The sequence below is a fragment of the Lissotriton helveticus genome, chromosome 12 (assembly GCF_964261635.1).
Source record: "Lissotriton helveticus chromosome 12, aLisHel1.1, whole genome shotgun sequence".
Taxonomy (NCBI): Eukaryota; Metazoa; Chordata; class Amphibia; order Caudata; family Salamandridae; genus Lissotriton; species Lissotriton helveticus.
The window spans coordinates 617,147,326-617,172,277 of record NC_136073.1 but is presented as its reverse complement, the minus strand read 5'-3'; positions in this window follow the sequence as shown (position 1 = coordinate 617,172,277).

Genomic DNA, 24,952 nt, shown 5'->3' with positions numbered 1-24,952 from the left:
TAATTGAGAAGATGGCATGCAGTGGACAGCAATGGTTGTCTGGCTCTGATGAAACCAATTGCTGTTTGTTTTTTGTGCATGAAATGAATCATATGTCTTGTCTTAGTTATTATTTAATCTTTTACACAGTAATTGTAACTCATGTCAACTACTCTGTTTTTTTACATTGTTTAATTCAAATTGTACTTCGAATTCAGGGGCCACTATGTTGCATTTTACAATATGCAAAATGTCCTTGGAGTGGACTCACTTGCCAATATACCATGAGGATTGATTAAATAATATATCTTTTTTCTTTACAGTCACTCACTGGGATGGATGGATCATCAGCGTCGGTTTACGGAAGAACTATGGCCAATTCGTGAGGACCAAACAGGTAAACCAGTCTACAACAACTACTACAGCAGAACTACATGTCTGTCTATTCTTGGTATGTAGTGGTCGAGGGCGAGGCAGTGTACTGTTGTTGTTATGCCAGGCAGAGTCCACTCCAGACAGCAGTTCATGTAAAACTGGGGCTATGTGGCTTGCTGCATACAATTAGATATGCTTTGTCTGTCTGACAAAGAGCCTTGCTATGCTACATCAGGTTGCTTCACTCAGTGGTGCCTGCCTTGACCGTCTGCATGGCACTGCCTAAAGCTTGGGCCAAACATCCGTTATGTTTGCGAAATTTGCTGTTTTTCAGTTTTTCGCGAATCTCGCGAAATTACCGAAAAATCGCAAATTCTTGGGCGGAACGGATTTTTGGCCCATGCTTGCGGCAGGGCCATGCAGACGGTCAAGGCAGGCACCACTGAGTGAAGCATCCTGATGTAGCATACCTAGGCTCTTTGACACAGACAGACAAAGCATATCTAGGGTTTAGGGTTCAGTGCGATTTACTAGGGTTTTTGGGTTTAAGCTGGCAGGGTTCCCGCTGAGTCTAGGGCTCGGGGTCCGATGCAGGCTCCTTCATAATGATTTTGGCAAGGTTTTAGGGGGGTTTGGTGTTCTTTGGTCCAGAATTGGCAGAATTATGGCCTTTTTTGGTGTTTTGCGGGCGCGTGTGTTTGGGTGAAAACTAAGTGAAAACTAGTCGTAGACCTTCTTCTTCTTCTTCTTCTTCAAAGAGCGCAGTGGTTCGATTTTGTTCTGCCTTGCTGAGATTCTTAAGAATCGCTGGAACAAGTGTCCAGATAAGTTTCAAGAGGATCGAAGTAGTGGAAGTGCTGAAAACAGCAATTTTTTGTAAACAGCGCAATTTGCCATGTTTTGAATATACCAGTATTGCATGTTTTTGGGGGGCTGTTTGGGGGTGTTCTAGATTTGTGGGGGTGGGTCGGGGGGTCTTGGAGCACTGCTGGGAAGGTCTAATATTGATTGCAAGTGGTTTGAAGAAAATCCATGGTGGAAAAGGGGGGCTTGGGCCTAGTTGCAGACAGCGTTTTGGCACTATTTAAACTGAGGCCTAGCAGTATTGCGTGTTTTTGGGGGGCTGTTTGCGTGGGTTCTAGTTTTTTTTGGGGGGGGTCTGGGAGCACTGCTGGTGTAGTCTAATGTTGATTGCCAGTGGTTTGAAGAAAATCCATGGTGGGAAAGGGGAGTTAGGGCCTAGCTGTAGAATGCGTTTGGACTGATGTTGACTGGTAGGCCGAAAATGTTCTAAGTGTCACATTTTTCATTTTTGCTTTTGGCCTGTTTGGGGGTGTTCTACTTTTTAGCGGGTGGGTTGAGGGGTCTGGAGGCATTGCTGGGAAGGTCTAATATCGGATGCAAGTGTTTTGGATAAAATCCAGGGTGAAAAAGTTTTTGCGTTTTTGCTCACTTGCTTGTTTTTGGGGGGCTATTTGGGTGGGTACTAGGTTTTTGGGTGGGTCTGGGGTCTGGGAGCACTGCTGGGATAGTCTAATTTTGATTGCCAGTGGTTTGAAGAAAATCCATGGTGGGAAAGGGGAGTTAGGGCCTAGCTGCAGAGTGGGTTCTGGCACGATTTGTAATTAGGGTTCAACCTGGTAGCAGTATCGCATGTTTTTAGGGGGCTACTTGGGGGTGTTCTAGATTTCTGCGAATGGGTTTAGGGGTCTGGGAGCACTACTGGTAATGTCTAATTTTGAATGCAAGTGTTTTGAAGAAAATCCATGGTGGAAAAGGGGGGTTTGGGCCTAGTTGCAGAGTGCGTTTTGGCACGATTTGGAGTTAGGGTTAGCACTTTTGCATTTTTTGTGGGGGCTACTTTGGGGTGTTCTACATTTTTGCGACTGGGTTCAGTGGTCTGGGAGCACTCCTGGGAATGTGTAATTGTGATTGCAAGTGGTTTGAAGAAAATCCAAGGTGAAATTCTTTTTTTTTTACCAAAATTGCTTTTCTGCGGAGGGCTACTTGGGGGGTACTAGATTTTTGCGACTGGGTTTAGGGGTCTGGGAGTACTCCTGTGAATGTCTAATAATCATTGCAAGTGTTTTGAAGAAAATCCATGGTGGAAAAGGGGTCTTTTGGGCCTAATTTCAAAGTGCGCTTTCTGCTTGATTTTTAACTAGGCCTCATCCCCGTCGCAGTATTGCATGTTTATGGGGGGCTACTTGGGGGGGTTCTACAGTTTTGCACCTGGGTTACGGGGTCTAGGGGCACTCCTGGGAATGTCTAATTTTGATTGCAAGCGTTTTGAAGAAAATCCACGGTGGAAAAGGGGGGTCTGGGCCTAATTGCAGAGTGCGTTTTGGCACCTTTTTGAAGTTAGGGTTCAACCTGGTAGCAGTATCGCATGTTTTTAGGGGGCTACTTTTGGGGTGTTCTACATTTTGCCGACTGTGACCGCCCTGACTTCGTCAGACACGGTCGCTCCCACGCTCCCTGGCTCCTGACGGTATCGTTACCCTTACCTCAGACCATCTGTGTACTTGTGCATCTGCATTAGCGCTTGTGATTTGTGATTTGTGATTTGTGCATCTGCATTAGCGCTTGTGATTGTGCATCTGTTTTAGCGCTTGTGATTTACTTCTCATTCCGCTCAGTTTGTGGCACGTTTCAGGTATTCTGCAGCGCAACATAATTTAGGCATTTTTAATTAGCGCGACGGAAACGGAGCTGCGCTCTACCTGTTTACTTCAATCTGCATGTTTAAAGCGCCTGTGAACTTTTATCTGTGCCCCAGCCTCACTCGACTTGTCTCTACCTCCATTTTGTTTGTTGTTGTAGCCCTTCCTCCTCGCACCGCTCCCGCCTCCCTGCTGCCCCTCCCACGCCCCCCCCCTCGAGGTGTATTAATGGCAGATGGTCCCACGCGCAGCGTCCACGCGCTACGGCCGCGCCGAAGGTGCCCCAAAGGTAAGCCCGTCTACGCCCGTCCGCGCCGGGCCCGCGCCCAGCGCCAGAGCCCCTGGTCCTCGTAAGGTCCACCCCTCTCGCATTACTTACGACGCCTCCACCCTCCTAGCCCTTAACCCCGGCCGCTCCCCCAACTGCGTCCAAGCCGCTCCTGGACACACCCATGGACCCTTTGCCTGCAACTCCTGCAAGTTCGACGGCACCAAGAACAACTCCTCATCTTCGAACACACAACAGATATCCGACCCCAACCACCTACAATGCATCCTGCTCAACACCCGCTCGGTCCACAGACACGCCATTGACCTCTGGAATCTACTAGACACCATCTCTCCGGACGTCGCCTTCTTAACAGAAACATGGATGAATGCCTCTTCAGCCCCAGACATCACTATTGCCATCCCGGAAGGCTACAAAATCACTCGCAAGGACCGTACCGGCCACACAGGAGGAGGCATCGCTATCGTCCATAAGAAATCCATCCGCATCTCAACCAGCTCAGACGTCAATCTCGCCAACTCTGAACACCTTCACTTCCAGATCCACGCCGACCCCAAGACCACACTTAGAGGCACCCTCCTTTACAGGCCACCAGGACCCCGCGCACAATTTAGTGAAGACATCACGGACTTCATCACTCCACACGCGCTCCCCTCCGAGGATTACATCCTTTTGGGAGACCTCAACTTTCACCTCGAAAAGAATAACGACCGCAACACCACCACCCTTCTGGACAACCTCGCCAACCTCGGACTTAAGCAACTTGTCACCACCCCCACCCACATCGCAGGTCACACACTCGACCCTATCTTCACCTCCAGCAAACACCACAGCTCTCCTTTGGACTGACCACAGCTGCGTTCACTTCACCTACAACAAGCCCACTTCCAACAACCACCCCCAACCCACTCTGCAAAGAAACTGGAACAAAACCACCATCGACCAGATCTCCTCATCGCTTCTTCAAAACCCCCCAGCCCACTCCTCAAACCCAGACCAAGCAGCCACCAACCTCACCCAATGGTTATCCAACAGCGCCGACAACCTAGCACCACTGAAAAAACGACAAATCAAACTAGGCAGCAAGAGGACCTCCTGGTTCAACGATGAGCTTAAGAAATCCAAGAAACTCTGTAGCTCCCTTGAGAAGGCCTGGAAAAAAGACCCAAACACCAGCACCAAGGACGCCTTCAAAAACGCCACCCGATTACACCACCAACTGATCCGGAATGCCAAGAAAGCCGCTTTCAAGGACCGACTAGATAACAACGCCCACAACAGCAAGGAACTATTCAACATCGTCAAGGAATTTACCAACCCCTCGGCCAACTCCAACGACATCACCCCCTCTCAAGCCCTCTGTGACTCCCTAGCCTCATTCTTCCACAACAAAATTGCAGACATCCACAACAGCTTCGACAACCGACCCGAAGACCAACACACCCAACCCCCTGCAGGACCCCCACCCCCCCTGAACATCCTCAATGACTGGAAGCCAATCTCCACTGAGGACACCATCCGTCTGATGAACTCTATCCACTCAGGATCCCCCACAGACCCATGCCCTCACCACATCTTTAACAAAGCAGACTCCATCATAGCACCGCACCTTCGAGACGTCATCAACTGCTCCCTCAACTCCGCTACCTTCCCGGAAAGCTGGAAACATGCCGAACTCAGCGCCCTCCTGAAGAAACCCACAGCTGACCCCACCGAACTCAAAAACTACCGCCCTATCTCACTCCTTCCATTCCCGGCCAAAGTCATCGAGAAAGAGGTCAACAACTAGCTCGCTGCATTCCTCGAAACCAACAAATCCCTCGACTCCTCACAATCCGGCTTCCGAGCCAAGCACAGCACTGAAACCGCCCTCATCGCAGCAACAGACGACATTCGAACTCTACTGGACAATGGTGACACAGTCGCCCTCATCCTCCTCGACCTCTCCGCAGCCTTCGACATGGTCTGTCATAGCACCCTTCTACAACGCCTCAGAAACGTCGGAATCCAAGGAAAAGCACTGGAATGGATCACCTCGTTCCTCACCGGAAGAACCCAGAGAGTCCGCCTTCCACCATTTAAGTCAGAGGCCACTGAAGTCATCTGCGGCGTACCACAAGGATCCTCACTCAGCCCCACCCTCTTCAACGTATACATGAGCCCCCTCGCGGCCATCGCACGCCAACACAACCTCAACATCATCTCCTACGCCGACGACACTCAACTGATCCTATCACTCACCAGAGACCCTAACACTGCCAAAACCAACCTGCATGAAGGAATGAAAGAAGTAGCCGAATGGATGAAGCACAGCCGTCTGAAACTGAACTCAGACAAAACAGAAGTCCTCATCCTAGGCACCTCCCCCTCCGCCTGGGACGACTCCTGGTGGCCAGAGGCCCTTGGAAAAGCACCCATCCCGACGGACCACGCACGGAACCTGGGCGTCATCTTGGATTCCTCACTCTCGATGAACAGACAAGTCAACGCCGTTTCTTCATCTTGCTTCAACATTCTTCGCATGCTCAAAAAAACATTTCGCTGGATCCCCACCGAAACTAGAAAAACAGTCACCCACGCTCTGGTCACGAGCCGACTGGACTACGGAAACACCCTCTACGCCGGTACCACCGCAAAACTCCAGAAAAAACTCCAACGCATCCAGAACGCTTCAGCCAGGCTCATATTAGAAATCCCGCGTAAAGAACACATCTCTGGTCACCTGAAAAACCTCCACTGGCTCCCCGTCAATAAGAGGATTACTTTCCGGCTCCTAACCCACGCACACAAAGCACTCTACGAAATCGGACCCGAATGCCTCAACACACGACTGTCCTTCTACACCCCCTCCCGCCAGCTACGATCCTCCAACCAAGCCCTTGCCACTGTACCTCGCATCAACAAAACCACCATGGGAGGTAGATCCTTCTCCTACCTAGCAGCTAAAACCTGGAACTCACTTCCCACTCACCTTCGCCTTACTCAGAACCACCTAGCATTCAGAAAGCAACTTAAGTAATTTCCCACCCTTCTTCAAGCGCCTTGAGACCCTCCGGGTATGTAGCGCGCTATATAAATGACCTGACTTGACTTGACTTGACTTGTTCAGGGGTCTGGGAGCACTCCTGGGAATGTCTAATTTTGTTTGCAATTTTCTTTAAGGAAATCCATGGTGGATCCGCAGAATTCAACCATAGTTACTATTACTATCCTTGTAAAGGAGAACCAGGTTATGCACTTTTGAAGTGATGATTGTATATAATAATAATGTGAGCTCTGAAAACTGAAAGTGTTATTTTTGCACTACACAGCGTACCTTAGATTTTTTAACTGGTTCACTTCCTGTTTTTTTCCATCAAAAATTACAGGACGGCTTTTACCATGTGCCATGGAACAAACGCTGAACTCAGACGCAATCTGCAATTACTCGTCAGGCAGCCAGTGGACAGTGTGTCTGGTCACCAATATTGATCGACGGAGCGTAAGATGGAATGGAGGAGTATATCGCGAATAAGAGGAATGGCTGGATGCATGCAAGTTGACCAATTCAACAGGACAACTACAACATAAAGTTACAGTATTCTCTCTTAACTTCTCCTTATCTTTTAAATGTTATTGTTGTAAACTTGAACTTCTACAAATGTGACTAGGTGCGTTTCTTTGTTCTCTGCTTCAAAGTCATCTCTCCAGCTTTTTCATACGTTTCCTTGCTATTTTTATAACTAACTTAATGTACTAATAATAAGTGTTTATTCTCTATGAGGGCAGAAAGGCAAATGAAATTGCGTAATTAATGCAGCCCTGTACTAGTGTCAATGTCAAATTGTTTCCTCATACTTACTAATAAGATGTAGTAAGTACAACTTTTCAGTAACCTAACCATCCATTTAGCAAACAACTTCATGCGCACTACCTTTATGTCCCTTAAAAGATTTATGGTTATCTTTGAATCCAAAAATTTGTTTCTCTTCATTTGTTGTTTGCCATGCAGTGTTTTTTTTCTTCTCTCCACAAAACTTTTCCCAAAAAACCTCATTTCCATCCAATCTTCAAAAACCCTAACCCTCTTCCCCCGGGCTGTGTGGTTTTTCACTGAGGTATGACTAAATGACAACAAGAAATTCCACACACTTGCAGGGGAGGATAAGGTCTAAGCAACAGAAAAATGTTGGAAAATGGAATTTCATGTGCGACATCATGGATTGAGCATCAAACATCATGCTCGTACACATGACAAATCAAATGGTTAATTCTTATGTTTAAGTATCCTTTGCCTTCATAATATTTCTTATAGTAGCCATAGTCCACGAAACTAGTACTTATATTTAGAATACTTTAGCACTGCTTAGGCTACAATTATGGCACTGTTCTGTAGCGTACTATCTATCGTACTGTTTCTAATGCTACGCTCAGGCCACTCAATGTTCCATTTCCTTTTTTTTCATTTGCTGCTACTGCCAGTGTGTACCACTACTACTACCAGCACAACAATGATATTTCATCCGTCGAGGATTCAAGTCAACAACCAACCTTAATCACCATTTGCCATGCAGGCAGCCATGTGGCTACCCCTATTCTCAAACACAAATCACAGGTAAGATAAGCATTTTGGAGAGGTAGAAATGGGCTAGGACTGGGAGGAGAGCAGAGACTGCCAGTACTACTAGTAGAGTACTAGTACGGCTACTGAATTCACTAACTCGGTTACTGGCACTTTGGTACATTTCAGGACTAGATGTTTCATTCATGCTGGTAAGTTGGAAGAAACCAAACGTCCAGTAACCACCGCCCACCCCCACACAAAATAATATGAACGCGTATACTATGTTTTGGTAATGAAAAGAATTATTAAGAAATATATTCACGTAGTCCAAAAATAAAATAAATTAACCCAGCTCACCCCCCTGCCTAACCCCAACCAATGTCCAAAAGTCCAAAAGTCCCCTTTCCCAAACACCCAATTCCCACCCCCCAACAGTCTTTAAAAAAGGGGCAAGGGACAGTTACTTCCTCCGGTGGCGTAGTGTGGACAGCTGTTGCTGCACGTCCCGCAACTCTTTGCGGAGGTCCCGGAGCTGGTGCTGATGTTTTTCGGCCAACCGCTCCAGGTACTCCACTCTTTTACGGAGGCGGGGCTGACGTACCATCCAGGCTCTGGGGGGGGGCAGCTGATTGTGTTGCTGCTGTGCGGCCGCGGCGGGAGGCTGTCGGGCCACGGCTCCGTTTGGCTGGAGGCTTCTGGCTGGTGGACACGGGGGCACTGGAGGATGATGCAGTGGTTGCTGTCTCCTCCTCCTGCTCCTTTGCCCACAGCCGCCGATACTCGGCACAAATAGCCTCCTACTTACGGGCCCTGGCCTGGACAGCCATCTCCTTTCGGGTGAGCTTTTTCGGAGTAGCATCTATATGAAGAAAGAAAGAAAAATACTGTAGCCAATAGTCTTTAACATAAAGTCAAAATAATTCAACGGAAAGTTGACTCTCAGTAACACCAGCAAGTAGCAAACACAGTATAACATTTTGGCATGTATCTTTCCGCCGTCTTTGTAGGCCTTTGACATTACTGGGAGTTTCAGGAATTCCACTAGCAGGACTATGGATGGACTCACTAATACATACATAGTCAGAGAGTACTAAAAATAGTCTTCTGTTTTGTTCTCTTGTTTTGCAAAAGAAATTACTGGTACGTGAAATTGTGGTAGCCGGCATGGCAGCTCATTCAGCTGGCACCCAAGAAAAACAGACATAAGCCATGATGACGCAGACTTGCAGTACTTTAAGCAGTACATGCAGGTGGGGCTAGGAAGCTCTTACTTTTCTATAGGGGTGGCTCTGCCACTGGCCATACTCGGTTACATCAAGGGCTACTGCTCAATGTAATGATGTCTTTCGCACTGCCCCCCCGGGCCTTGACTACTACAAAAAAAGAATGAAGATTATTCAATTCTGATCATATATCATTATCCTGCCGATCACATGATTTTTGGTTATATGATGGATGCCTTTAGGTGCTTTGTTTTGATAGATTGAGTGAACTACAGCGATAGTCATCCATGACACAGCTGAAATAAAATTATTAACATAGGGAGTGAGTGTGGTACCCTGTAACCTTTCGGGGTTAACAAGGAGGGAAGGAGCCAATAGTAAGGAAGTGCTTTTTGAAAGAAGGTTTATTTTGGGTACACAGTATGCAGGCAGAAACTGTCTTGGTTTAGTCCGGTGCTTTAGTCTGGTCCTTCTGGTCTCGTTCCGGCTCTTCGGAGTAGGTTACCTCGTCACGGCTTTCTGAGCCATGTGTCTTCCTGAGCGTGGCTGGGCAAAGAGTAGTGACGGTGGCCTCCTGGCTTCTCCTTTGTCGCGTCTTCTTCGTCGGGTGCTCCCGCGGGGTCACTAGAAGTCCTCAGCTGCGTCGACTCCTCTTCCCGGTGTGGAACTCCTTCGGGGTCTTTCGTCGTCCTCTCCTCAGGTCGGCTTCCTCCTCTCACGACTCCGACGCTGTGTTCTTCCGGGTCCACCTTTTCATCGTGAAACGTTGAAGCGGATAGGCCCACGAAATCCGACGTCACGGAGGGGGGCGTTACCTCAGGAAAGTCCAGGCTTTCATTAAAGGGCCCGGTCCAATCCTGTGGAGTAGATTGAAAACCAGTCACTGGGGATACTATGACCGATCCCGTGACCCCGTGACATACCCATAATTGGCAGAGGAAGGGACTTGACTTGATATAATGTTGTCAACTATACAATCCATACACAATAGATGCCATGCTTGCAAAGTAAAGTACTGTACTGTTAGTCAAGGCAGGGAGTATTTGTGAACAATCACAAATTCTAGTATTTGGATTTCCTCAGCTTTGCTACTCTGGCACGGAAATGATGTTCAAAGTAACAATCTTCATCCACTCAGCATCTGCTCTACTACATCATACACCTCTGCTATCGATGAGGAAAAAGAAGATAACATCCAGGCTTCCAAAGTACGTCTATCATTCTTCTTAATGTCTCAAATGTACCAAGTTTTCTTTTTCTCAAAAACCAACTAACACTCTTTTCATTATATTTTGAAAGCCACCGTCTTCTTCTCTTGACTTGCATTCAAAAACACCATTCTTTACAGTCATAAATGTTGAGACTCGCTCATCCTTCGTTTCACCCTTCTTTCACTTCTCGTTCTTCACATCCCTAAAGTACATCTGATATGACTTGGCTTCACGATAAAAGTTTGCCAGCTGAGTTGAAGTCAAATAGAGGGGGCCATTGCTTACCCAAGAAGTACCGCCTCTAATGCTATTACAAGTCAAGCCCAAAAAGTAGTTCTAAATTAGAAACTGTTCTTAACAATACAGTGTACTTTTACTAGTGTACTGTGTACTGTACAGTACATCATACACTCCTTTACGAGCCTACTTGAAAAAATTTCAATAAGAAAGGAGTATAATAACTTACCACCATCCGCCGCCGCTGAGCCTTCCCCCCCAGCTCCTCCTGGTGGCGCCGCCGCATCCGCCCCTAGAGTGGAGCCCTCCGCACTGCTGGCCCCGGCACTGGTGGTCATCTGTGCTGCATCAGATGTTGTGACGTCTAGAAAAAACATGTCATATTTTCAGATGCCATACACAACCCCCTATTTCGTCTCGTAATGGAAGAAAATGTTACATAACACATTTTTTATTACTGGGATTGAAAAAAAGTAACCGTTTTGGGGAGGGTGTTAACTTTTTTTTGCTTATTCCATTAAATGCTACACTTCTTAGGACAACTGATGAATGCTTGCTTAACCTGCACCATTTTTCTAATTACATAAAGAAGATTACATTGCCCTTCTGCCAACAGGACGATTCACCATCTACTAGTGAGTCATCACCAGCTGTACGTTAAGTACTTTAAAGATGTTGGGGGCTCCCGCACAGTTATTTTAATAATTTCAGGTGTCTGTTAACTATTACGTTAAAGTAATTTTATTTATGGGAATGTTGTTTAAACTTTAACGTCATCTATCAGCAGTGCTCGCTCCAAATACTACGCTATTAAAAATAAAGCAATAATTTTTTAATTTCTTAATTGAAAATAAAACTTTAAAACTAACAAACACTGTGTGGTTTTTGTTCACGAGTAAGTGAGCGGAACGATTTGAACTACTGCACTTGGCAGTCATGTTTCAGTGATTCAGATAGGCCGGTACTCGGCGGTAGTCTTCTTCTGTTCTTCTGGGTCGTAAAATCATTGGTCAGACACACTAGATAGTCGGTCAGGGGATTGTGGGTTCAACTTCTGTTCGGACTGAGGTATGTGGAAAGTCGAACTGCACCTATCTTCAATAATGTCCTATTTCTCTTGTCCATACTTCTTTATGTGCAGAATAGTCCCTGAAACACTAGCGGTATGGTATGTGCTCCTAGCAAATCAAAAAAGGCAACTGCTACCTTTTTCTTGGTGTAAACATTGACATTTTGTTGTTGGAAATTGTCAAAACACTTACATTAAGAAGACTGGAATAGACAGCATGGGCAACCCAGATGACTGCACTCAGTGCCTAGAGCTATTGCTGGATCAGAGTTTTGTTTAACACCGTTTGCTGACTGGGCAAGCTTACCTACCTACACAGGCCGACTAATAATTGTAAATAGTAGTAGCACAGAGAGTGATGGTAGAGGCAGGATAAGAATGTAGAAAGTAGTCTAGATTAGAAGAAGATCAAAGACTATTTTGTAAAAAATAGAATTAGGAAACCGTTTGTAATGAATAGGAGCTGTAAAAGTTAGGGAAGTAGAAGTATTAATATAACAATAGAACAACTTACTGGGGCCAGCAAAAGAGCCTGCAAGGGACCGATCCTGTGACTGTCCACCTTCTTCCACCGGAGTCTCAATGGTGCTAGTCGCCATGCCCCTGGGAGGTGCTGATGATCATGAAATAAAGAAACACAACATGGATGATTGTTTTTTTGAAATATTTGATTTCTTTGACCACAATCTAAAATTATCTTGGGGAAACAAATTAGCAACAATTGCACTACATGTATTGACCTATCTGATCTGGTCAACTAGGAGGATACTAGTACAGTATTGCTGGATTCACAGACCGTCTACTTGGAAAGTTATGTAAATCACTAACTAAACCAACAACAAAAAGGTTCTACTACGACTGCCAGCACTCAGCAGCACGCGACGTGACAGACACAGTCCGTCATCATGATTGCAGAGCACTAAAAAATGTCCTACTACTAATAACAAGTCATAATATACTCAACCTATCAATCCATCACTATTTCTTCTTCTTAGTGGCAGCAGGAGTACAAAGGAAGGACTAGACTTGAGTCTCTAGTCTCTCTAGCATTACGCAGTTCTGCTCTCAAATGAGCACAAAGTTGCAAACAAGTAAGCATAGTAGCAACGCCACTGAGCAGGCGAGCACCTGCAATCACAGAAGCTATTTAAACATTAATTTACCTGCAATGTAATCGAATCTGCAGCATTCTTGCTCTTCGGGAAAAACATATATTAGCAATGTAACACAGAGCAGAAGAATACAAAGTAGTTATTAAATAGCTACTCACCAAGTCCAGGGATCTCCCCACCTAGCAGGTGGAGCAGGTCATGCTCCCGGTCGAGGACGTCGGCCCACCGGTGCTTCGCTTGGTCGTAGGTGCGCCGGACCCCCGACTCCCTCTGCATGGCCCGGCACACCGTATCCCACCGCTGCTGATGCTCCCGGAGGCCATACCCTTTACCGGGCCTGCCCCCTGCTGCTAAGGTCTTAGGGAGATGGAGCTGAACAAAAAATATCAGGGTGGTCACCTCCACCTCGGTAAAAACCTCCCTGGCCACTACATCAACTCCCCTCAATCGCCAGCAAGGGAGCCGGCTACGGGGTGCGGGACCCTTCCCCTTTGACTTGCCGGCTCCCTTTGCCATGGTCCTGGCCGAAAGAAGAAAACAATAGGGGGAAAGAAATAAATAAAATAAAAGAGAGAGCTAAAGAAAAAAAGTAGTTATTAAAGTAACAAAAAGTTGAAAAAAACAAAAAATATAGATCTAGACAAATAGAGAGATAGATAATGAGCAAATAAGAGCAAAAAAAAGTTCAAAGAAACAAAGGATTGGAAAGATTACCAGAGGATAGAAAAGCCAGGCCCAGAACCATAGCAATGAATGAAAAACAAGATGGCCGCGCCCATTGAGGTCCGCGTGGGTAAGTTCGCGCAATATTTCCCCCGCGAGCACGCAAAAACACGCGCAAACTCGTAATAGCGCGCCGCACACAACGCGAGATTGCCAATAGCGCCCGGAAACGGAAATACGAAACGCGCACAAGATGGCCGCGCCCATGTACGACCGCATGGGCAACTTCGCGGTCGGTGCGCTGCTAGCGGTCCGCGAATACGCAAAAAACCCTGCGAACATGCAAAACAAATCTGCAAATTCGCACAAATTCGCGGGTTAATGCGGATCGCGAATTCGATTTTGCGTGAATTCGCGTACCGCAAATTCACGCATTTTGCCCATACTTAGGCAGTGGCTGCGGAGTGACTCTGGCTCCCGTACTTACACCAGGCCCCTGAACATATTGTTTGCATCGGCGCCGGTACCCTTCCGACGCCCGGGACCGTGACTGCACCTTGGACTGCGGCGGTCCCGAATTCTAACACTGGGGTTGTACCCCCAACCGAAGCGGCAGCGGCTGCCCGCAGCTGCTCCCCGGACCGGGACAGCGTCAGCTGTGACTGCGGTGAGCTCCGGCGCCGTTGATGAAACCTGGCAGCCCCCGCAGTGAGTTCACTGTGGGAGGCACTGGCGCCCATTTCCAGACCCCGTGTACGATATTGAAGAAGGGGACTCTCGTGTCCCATTGAGTGACGCGGGGACCACATAGGCACAGTCGGGACTGGTGTAGCAGCTCACCTAGCTGGCCCTGGACTCCGTGGGGCGAGGCACTTGGTGCAGGAGAAACTACAGAGACTGGGTCCAGTGCTTTGCCATGTCCGGGACTCCTGGCTGTTGCCACGCGGTGATCCTATTATGAACACTGCCTTGGCCCTGAGGAGTTGGCGACTGGTGGGGCACATGGTATGCTCAGCAAGTTGAAGCACAGTGATGGTGATGTCCCTGTGATCCGCCCGAGGCAATCCACCTGTAGATAACATATTACAGGCTGCGCAAGGTGTATACTGGCCACACTGAGGTAGGGATTGGGGTCTCTGCTGCGGCACAACTGGATGCACTGGAGGCCGACTGCTTTGGAGGACACTAATCTCACTGCCAATCATTTCACTAGCCAAGGACAATGGGGCGAAACAGGGCGAAACAACAGGACCAAGGCTGCACAGACTCTGTGTAGGACATAACAGACCGCACGCTTGTCTCTGGTTGTATCCCGCCTACTGCTGTCACTACACCAGTGGATACATTGGCTCTTATCCTACAAGAAGTGCGTGACTCTAGACAAGCAATCGAGCTCCAGATTGGGACCCTGACTAGTGGCCTTAATCTGCTCCGGGTGGACCACGCCAAGACGTCGGACAAGGTGAAGGAAAATACGACGAAGCTGGCTGAAGTGGTACTTAAACAGAAACAGATCGAAACTGATGTGAAGCAACTGCAGACACAGGTGGCGACTTTACTTGACCGCGTGGAGGATGCAGAAGGCAGGGCATGAAGGAACAAAATCCGAGTGATTGGAATGCCAGAAAAAAGTAAAGAGACGATGCACCGCGATACATGGAACAATGGTTTAGAGACCACGTCACGACGGAGGGCCTCTCCGAGCAATACTGTATTGAGCGCGTGCACAGAATACCTACAAGACGGCCAAAACCGGGAGCTCCGCCGCGGCCACTCATAATCAAGCTGCTTAACTTCCGTGATAGGGACACTCTCCTGCAAAAAGCCAGGGAATCAGCCCCGATAAACTTTGAGAATGCAAGAATCTCATTGTATCCTGATTACACGATGCTGGTGCAGTGGCAGTGGTCCTCCTTTATGGCGGTAAAACGGAGACTCAGGGATCTGAACCTGAAATATGCACTGCTCTTTCCGGCATGTTTAAAAATAATACACAAGCAGAAATCTTATTTTTTTTAAAGCCCTGGGGAAGTTGAAGACTGGCTGGAGGTGATATAATAATAATAATACTCCACATTTGTAAAGCGCACAATCACCGTAAGGGTCTCTAGGCGCTGGGGGCCGTCGGGAAGATTAAGCAAGCTATTGCCCAGAGTCACATGGTGCTGGGCTAATCTGCTGCCGGTGCCGGGGATCGAACCGTGATCCCCAGATTCCGGAGTCAGTCACCCTGGCCGCGGCGCCACACCTCTAACTGACCAATGCTGCGGAGACTTCCACTCAACTTAAGGACGGGAGCCGGCCTTCCGCTGGTTTCGCAGCGGGTCGTAGGGATGGACGGCCGTGCCGAACCCCGGCACGTAAATATGTTACCTCGCAGCAGATACAGCAGAATAAGTCCCAAGCGATTATTGTACAGCCACCTTCACGAACATTCCACAGCTGGACAGTAAATCCTCCTCAGATGAAGACATGCCACGTGAATCAGACTCTGAGGGCAGTGTGGCCCTGTTCCCTTCAGCCACCCCGCAGCTGAATAACGATCTGTTTGGTTAACTGGACTCGTGCATGTATCATTTTCTCTTTGTAATTGTAGTATGTATTCCTGGTTGACTCATTTGTGGTACTAGCAGATTAATAGTGGAAGGCATAATAGTATTAAGGCCCAGGGTACCGTAGAAGCTTCAGAGTACTACTATAAGGACGAATCAGCCCCATGCAAAGCGCTAGCGTTGTCCCCCACATGGCGAAGGTTCTCTCCACGACCATTATGTTATTATTGGTTAAATGATGTTTTATGGTCCGGTATAGTGTGGCGACCAGACCGAGAAGTGGGAATGTTGGGGGGGACGGTCTCAACCTGCCTGTACTTGTAGATACGATAACCTACCAGGGTACCATATTGCGAAGTTATTTGATACAGAACATGTTGCGATGAATACACTGGGAAATACACTGTCATAACATGGAACATACGGGGTATGGGCACAATACAAAAGCGTCACAGGATACATGCACACCTACAACGCGATAAGACGCAGATAGTGTACCTACGGTGGAAAGTGAGGTGGTGAAACACCGAAAGAAATGGAGGGGTCAAATCTTTTCAACCCTTTATTCTAACTATGCGAGGGGGGCCACAATTTGGATACGGCATGGAGTGCCTTTTCTGGCACAGGAACAGAGGATTGACAAACTAGGCAGACATGTATTTGTGAAGGGGACACTAGACGGACAATTGGTAGTACTGGGTGCAATATACGCCCCTAACTTTGACCAAAATAAGAACTGGGACGTAGTGAGCGGGGCACTGGCAGGATGAATGCATATCCGTGGATAGTGAGAGGGGACTGCAACGCAGTAATGGATGTATCATTGGATAGATCGCACCCGCCCTGACATGGCACTGGGATGTTCAAGCAGGCCGAAGCATTGAGAAGGTGGGCTGGAGGATGGGGGCTATGTGATGTATGGCGGATGAGACATCCTACACATAGGGAATACTCCTTCCAGTCCACAGTACACGATCTCCACACTAGAATTGACAGGATATTCTGTTCTGATAGAATAGTCATGCAAGTGCTTCAATCTACGTATCTGCCCAAAACGTTCTTAGATCATAACCCGCTAGAGATAGTTGTCACATGGGGCAGAGTGCCCACCCCGGTCCCTACATGGCGTCTCTGGCCGCAGATGCTGGAAGACCCAGTGTTTCGCAATGACCTCTCTGACACTATAGAATGTTATTTTGCAGAAAACAGCAATACGGCCACGAGCAGACTGATGGAATGGGATGCCTTTAAGGCAGTAATAAGGGGGAAAGCAATTAGTGTGACAGTGGGAACGCGACAGGAACTGCATAGGTCCCTCATGGACGTGGAAGAGAGAATAGGTAGATTGGAGCAAGAAGCAGTGACTGATGTAGAGCGAAAGGGCCCATTGCAAGAGGCGCGAATCAGGCACGCTGAGCTTTTAGAATTGCTAAGGGTCATAGATTACCAGGCATATACACAACGTGCGCACGCTGAGGCAGACAATGCAGGAGCGCTACTCGCTAGACTGATTCGAGATACTCCCCCTGCAGTGGGTATACATGAAATTAACACAGGGAATGGGACCACGGTGACCAGTCAGGAAGCTATCGATGCCACATTCAGGGAATACTATGCCACACTGTACGGGGCGACCGATTGTGCCACAAGGGAGCAAACTGAGGCTTTCCTATCCACTTACATTTCCAGAACTACCGATATCGGCTCTGAAAGAACTCATTGGACACGTCACACAACATGAGATCAAGGTCGCTATGAAAGGTCTGCCGCGCAATAAAACCCCCGTCATGGATGGACTCCCCATTGAATTCTATGCCACATATGCATAAGCCCTATTGCCCCAGCTAGTGGAGCTGTTCAAAACAATATGGGACAAGGGTTCCCTACCCCTCACCACAGCGCAAGCACTTGTCATATTGCTGCCAAAGCCGGGTAGAGACCATACCAACATGGCTAATTACCACCCACTATCGCTATTATCCACAGAATATAAAATATTGAGTAAAGTGCTGGCTAACAGACTACTACCACACTTATCGAAACTGGTTCATATAAATCAAACTGGGTTTTTGCCGGCACGCAGTACCTCACTAAACATTAGGAAACTACATTACCTGATGACAGAGGCTCTGAAGCAATACCCTCATGCTGGATGCGTCTTGTTAGATCTAAGGCAAGCAGACTCCATGAATTGGCAATATATATTTCAGGCGCTATCAAAATTTGGGATTCCGGGAGGGAACATATCCTGGCTGCGCTTATTATACAACGCCGCAACGGCACGCGCTAGAATGGGGGGTTCACATTTTGGAAGAATACACCATACATAAGGGGACCAGACAGGGATGTCCTTTGTCGCCTCTCATCTTTATTTTGGCACTGGAACCTTTAGCCATAAAATTGAGACTGGATTTCCTAGATTGGGGGATACCGATAGGGAACACAACACACTTATTCTCGGCCTATGCCGATGACATTCTTATATATATACACAATCTCCGCTTGCCCCTGACCCCAATGTTTGAGACGTACCAACAATTTGAACTCTTATCGGGCCTGGCTTTAAACACTATAAAAATAGCACGCATTTTTCTTCACGGACCATACGGACATCACAGACGCAGAATTCGGGGATACCAGAATTCAGGTAACACCATCCACCTTCAAGTATTTGGGCATCCAGATATACAGGACACATGAAGATATGCTAGATGGCAATTTAAATAGAGCAATCAGAACTTTACGATCCAGTGTCACTTTTTGGACTGCGCTGCCATTGTCTATCATGGCAAAAATGGTCGTCTTGCCAAGATTACTGTATTATTTTACAAATTTACCACTGGTAGTGCCACAGGCCACATTTAAAGTACTGAATACTCTGGTTATAGACCTAATATGGGGAAAGGGCAGAAGACGGATTAGTCTGAAAAAACTGCAAGTGGGTACTCGTATGGGGGGTCTGGGTGTACCGGACTACCGCGCCTATTATTACTCCTGCCAATTGCAATGGTTGTCATATTGGACAGCGGGACGTAATTTGCAGGAAATAGATTACACAGACACGGACATTGACAATGGGGCATTACATGCCTTGATGTTGCCTGATAATAGAACCTCGAGTGATCTTCCCCTTTATTAAACACGGCGCTCAAGTGCTGGAAAGCGGCGCTACAGTACACAAACGCACCTCCTGCATACGCGGGCAACATACCGATATTAGGTATCCCATTGGCAAGCGGCAGGCTCAATAAACGCATACTGCCCCCCTGGATGGATGTAGGTATTAGCACAGTGGCAGATCTATTCGGCGACGAGACACTGCTTGACCAAGACACCTTTATTAATGAAACAGGAGCCCCAGCACAACTGTATTTAACACATGCTGCTCTGATTCAATATATAAAAGCACATTGGGCTCCACAGAGGAGAGTACCTCCCAGTAACGAGCTGATCAAAATGGTGCATTATGGGTAGGGGACGTCACTTAATCCGATGGTTATATGCTGGTATTAGCTCCCACACACGGGTCTCCTTAGACACACTGAAGGCTGCATGGGCAATGGATATAGGTAGAGACCTGACAGACAAGGAATGGTCAGCAGTAATTGAACACCCCAGGAAAGTCTCGAGAAATGCCAAATTCAAATTTATCCAGACAATGGTCCTACACCGCGCTTACCTGACCCCGACTAGGCTAGACAAAATGTTTCCCCAGACACAACACTCATGCCCGAGATGTATGACAGAAGGAGCGGTTCTACTTCAGATGTTATTGGAAGTGCCCGAAGGTAAGGGGATACTGGGACACGGTGAGAAGAATAACTGGGACGGCCGCACATCATGTCATCAACAATACAGTGGAGGAATGCATCTTAGGTCTCCATGTTCATTTATCCAAACATAAGGTACAATACCGATTCATAGACCTTGCATTACTACTGGCTATCAGAACCGTCACTATGAGATGGAAGTCACATAAACCCTCAGACATACACAGCTGGTACATGGAAATGTTACGGTGGAGTTGTGCAGAAGGTGTCGCGCTGCGCAGGGAAGAGATAAGAGGGCTGCGGAAAACGCCAATAGCCCTGGACTGTGAGGCTATGTTAGAAGAGATGAGATTACTGGATACAGACCAAGAAGGTTAAGCATATTGTAAGACGGCATAATGAAGGGTGCCCATGCCTCGAACAAATTGTATATCAAGAAGAGTTGTGTGGCTATGCATGCATTACTTATGAATATATGATAGCAAAGATGGTTCATGTACACTCTTCGCAGATAGACTGAGACAGGGGATTAGAGGGTGGGGGGGAGTTGGGTAATGTTTATAAGTAATAAGGATTGTGTGTACATGTACAACCCAAATACACGGAAGATCCGCAACGAGTTACAGAGTTGCGCATAATGATTATTGTTTGTAACACTGATATTGTTGTAACTTTGTGAAGCAAATGTTGTACGCCAATTCATTGCGTGAAAGAAAATGTATGTCGATTATTTGCCATGCTGATGTCTGTCACATATTTAAAAACTAAATAAAATGCGTTTAAAAAAAATAAAATCACTGCTGTCCAGTGTTAAGTGTGTGTGCTCTCTATGGTAAAACGTGGTAAGATTGGTTTACACCGGTTTGGCTAATTTAATTTACCTGTCAGTCCCCAGTAAGGTGGTATCTCATATACCCGGGGCCAGTAAATTAAAGGCTACTGGTGGGCTTGCAGCACTGATTGTGTCACCCACCAAAGTAGCCTTTCAAACCTGTCTCAGGCCTCTGCCATTGCAGGGCTTGCACGCGCAGTTTACAGCCACTGTAACATGGCACATAAAATGGGTGCCACGTAAGTGACTCCCCGTTTACTACATATCAGTCACTCCTAAGTTAGGCCCTAGCTAGCCCTAGGGGTAGGGTGCATTGTAGGTAAAGGTAGGACATGGGCCTTAACTGTGTACATGTCCTGGTAGTGACAAACAGTCCTTTTGGTTTCTCACTATTATGAGGCTGCTCTCTCATAGGAATACATTGGGGATTCCCTGATGTATGCTTCAATGGAAATTCCTGATCTGAGAGGAGTAGAGTGGTCAAGTTTGGTATGTTTGGAATAGTGGTAATAAATGCTGTGCAATGGCGTTCGCAGATTTATTATCACTATTTTAGAAATGCCCCTTTTAGAGGTGGGCATTTCTGTGTGCTATGTGTCTTTGTGCCTACCTGATATGTATTGCATGTCTGGCTCCGGGAGTGACAAGGGCTGGGTGAGTCAGCACCTGGCTGAATAGACCAATCTGCATTTGGAGTGGTCAGTGGGAGTGCCCCTGGGACTGAATGGGACTGTACCTGCCTTCCCCAATGCTGGCTCTGCCCCCCTGTGGTGTGTCTGGGGCCATGGCCTACACTGACAAAGGGGGTAGTGGTTCACCTTTAGAGAAAGGTGTGAGTGCCCCCAGAACTGGTTTGGACTGGGCCCAGAGCCCGGGACCAGGGGGAGAACAAAGGCATAAGGGGTATAAGTATTGGGCCTGTGACGCCATGAAAAGTGCTGCTTGGTGCTACTTGAGACCGGCAGACTGCCCGTCTGCCAGGAGGAACCACCGCTGGGATTGACTGCTTGGCAGCTGAGGGGTCTGCTGTCTGTCCTGGAGCCCCAGTGCGCTGGCCTGCCTGTGCACTCCTTGGAGGGGAGTGCTTATTGCTCCCTGCTGATGTCTTCAGGTGGGAGCCTCTTATATTATTGCCCAGACTGCCAGGTGGTGATTTGGCAGCAAGCGCGTGGCTTTTTCCTGAGCCTAAGAAAGGGGGGCTCCTGCTGACCAGCGCCTTGTATGCGCTCTAGGTTCATTGTCCCTGTAAGCCAGAGCCGAGGAGCAGCGTGTGGCCGTGCTGTAGGCTGGGGTGAAGCAGCACCCATCCCGGGACGCCCCTTTGCTGGGGCAGCTGCGCGCTCTATAAAACTACCTAACAATAACAATCCCCAAACCAAGAAGTGCCAGAGTCTCTGCTCCACATTGTGTGGCAGAGGAAGCGGCAGGAGCAACGGAGACCAAGCTCCATGAAATGACAGGACCGCAAGCCAGGCGAGCGAAGAAACAGGAAGCCAGGTGGCGCTTGCCTGACTGTGAGCGGGGATCCCGTGAGAGAAGGGAGAGCCCTGTGTGTTATCTAAAGCCCATCAGGCAGCAGAGAGAAGTTCCTCCAGAAGTAAGGAGGGGAGAGCTGCAGTGAGGTAGCGCTCTCCCTCCCTTTGTTTTAGAGAAAACAGCGAAAGTGCGGGGGAAGCTGGAAGTCAGACAAACTTCTTGCCTGTCTGTGGGCAGGGTGACCGGCCAGAGAGACAAAGCCTCGCAGGCATTCAGTGCCTAAGGAAAGGAGAAGTCAGCGCGGGCAGCTGCAACGGGGAGCTGAGCCTCTTTTTCTCATTTCCACCCGGGCCGCAGTGTGGTGATGTCAGGGGGCCCGGTCAAAGGAGAGGTTGAGTCGCCGGAAGGAAGGAAACAGTCTGGTTGTGGACAGGGCCACCTCCCCAGAACGACGCTGCCGGAGAGTTGACCAAAGAGGCCCTGGTGAGTAGGGCCAGCCTGGCATACTTGTTTTTCCTGAAACTTGTCACAGCTGCGCCGCAGGCTCGCTGGCAGCTGCAACGTCGGGCCAGACTCCAAGGAAGGAGTCAAGGGTGAGTGGCATCCCGCCCCCCCTTGCATTACGGGCATTGTTTTTGGGGCCTTGGAGGGCGAGCACAGTACAGGGCCCCTATAGTGTGTCCTGACTTTGGGGGCAGATTGTGAGCTGGGAAGCTCGAGGGCTTCCGAGGACATAGGAGCATTTTGTGGGCACACTGTGGGGAAGCCTCAAGAGATTTGGAATCTGATGCAGGCTGGGAAGGAAACCCTCACCAGAGGTCCCGGTCCTGATGAGTAGCAGCTTCCTAGTTACGGCGAGGAACGTTTGTGGAAATGTGCCTTTTTAGGGGCACACCTTTGAAGGGGTCACCCTTATCTTTGTCCATGTGTCCTTCAGACCAACAAAATAGAGATTGACACTGAAGCTGAAATTCAAAATAACAAGTTTATTCACTCATGAGTGAGACCATGTCCATGCAACACCCTCAAGTGTTCCAGGAGGTAGTGACTTGAATACACAGACCATGGCCCTTTTATACTGAGTTTGTTGCAGAGTAAACATGTAGACTCAAATAGAAGGTACACGCATTCACAGGAATAGCTCTGACAAACATGGGCAGATGAATATCACTTAGTCAGCAGAGTGGGAGGGGAAACAGAATTGAAATGGTAAACAGTTACATTCTTAAACAGGTGCATTCTAGCAGCTACAGGCCTTTCTGAGCTCATACATTGCTCTGGCTCAGTACTGAAGGAGTTAACTAAAGCTGATGACACAAGCAGAATTGAAAGGCAAGCAGCAGTGAAGATGGAAGAATTACATAGCTGACAAAAAATGGATGCCACAAACAAGATGGCTTCAGCTCATGCTAACGCCAATCATTTTGATATCAGGGTGTCATACTCATGCTGAGTGCAGTTGTTTTAACACCTGATACCAGGAGTGGTTCCTGTGCTGGGGGCTCGACCTAGCTACTCCACGTGTTGGGGGCCTGCAGGTATTAGGTGTTCACTTTAGAGTCCTATGTGTGCTGTGATAACAATGGGGCCCGATTGGCCCAGGGATTCATGATTTATGTTATGGCCTGATGTGATTAGGTTTTAGGATCACATTGCCCAGGGTTGATACTCTACGCATCATATGGTGATTACAGTGTTCTCGGGGGCACGTTCTCAGTATTTCTTATGGCCCTACTGTGATATGATGCATAATTTGACTTAGGCCTAAGGTGATGGTGCAGAATGTGTTTATGCCTAATGTGAATGCTTAATGTGGTTCATGCATAAGTGCTAATACCAGTAGTTGCTGGTTGTTTTACTTTCACTACTTGCATTCTAATGCTTCTGTCCTGCTTACGCCTTGTTGTCTCGGGAGTTTCGTGGAGGCTCGACGATAAGTACCCAACTTCACCCTATCACCAACCAGTGTCAGGAGATAACACTAACACTCAGATGGTAACCAGGGGGAAAGAGGGAAACAAAACAAGGGTAGGAGGGGAAAAGGAACAGCAATCTGCAGTCTTTGTAAAGGCCAGGCTTCCTGATAATCTTCAGTGTGTGTAGAAACTACGTGAAGAGAAAGCAGAACATTAATACAAGCCCTCCCTATTCTTCTGCCCCTAGTAGATATATATATTTCTTAATGAATCCCCGGATACCTTAGAGAGCAGGGTGTTGATTCTATTCTATTTCTTCATAGGCATAGATCATACAATAAGACAGGATTCTGGACCTAAAAGTAGGGAACAAAAGTTTAGCAATATTTCTGATTGGTAAGATAAGTAATTGTAGGCGTCTATGTGTACTCTGCTCACCTTAACATGAACTGCAGTAGATAGTAAAGAGTGTAACACTAGACCGGCATTAACCAACTGGAGGCTATCTACCCGGCTCCTTAAATAAGGCTATCAAGTAACATAGGAACAACCTAATCTGTTCTAATTCACAGATTAGGACAACGTAGCTATGGCATAAATCGTAATGCTTGAATTCAGCATCCAATACGCCTGCGATAATTGACTTCAACATGCAAGACGCGATATACTGCATAAAATACGGAGGGACTGTAGTGTCTCAATATCAAGCGGGAACTCGGTTCCCGTGTGCACACATTGAATCTCAAGATTAACAACTCGCTGCAATTTCCATAACGAGGAAAGCAATATTCAAAGGACGACAAAGCTGACCAAGCAAGTACTTACATACAACGTGGAGCGCTCCGACAAACACGACGCCACGCCACTGACTCCTCGGACGCATGAAACCCCCGTGACCCGGAACGTCAACACTGAACTCTGGCTAAACGCGAAGCGTATCCGGGAGCATGGGGCGGGTATAAATACTCTTCTTACGGCAGAGACGCTGATTCTCGCACATGTGCCCTGAGGGCACCTCCGTGTTTCCACCAATCATCGGCTT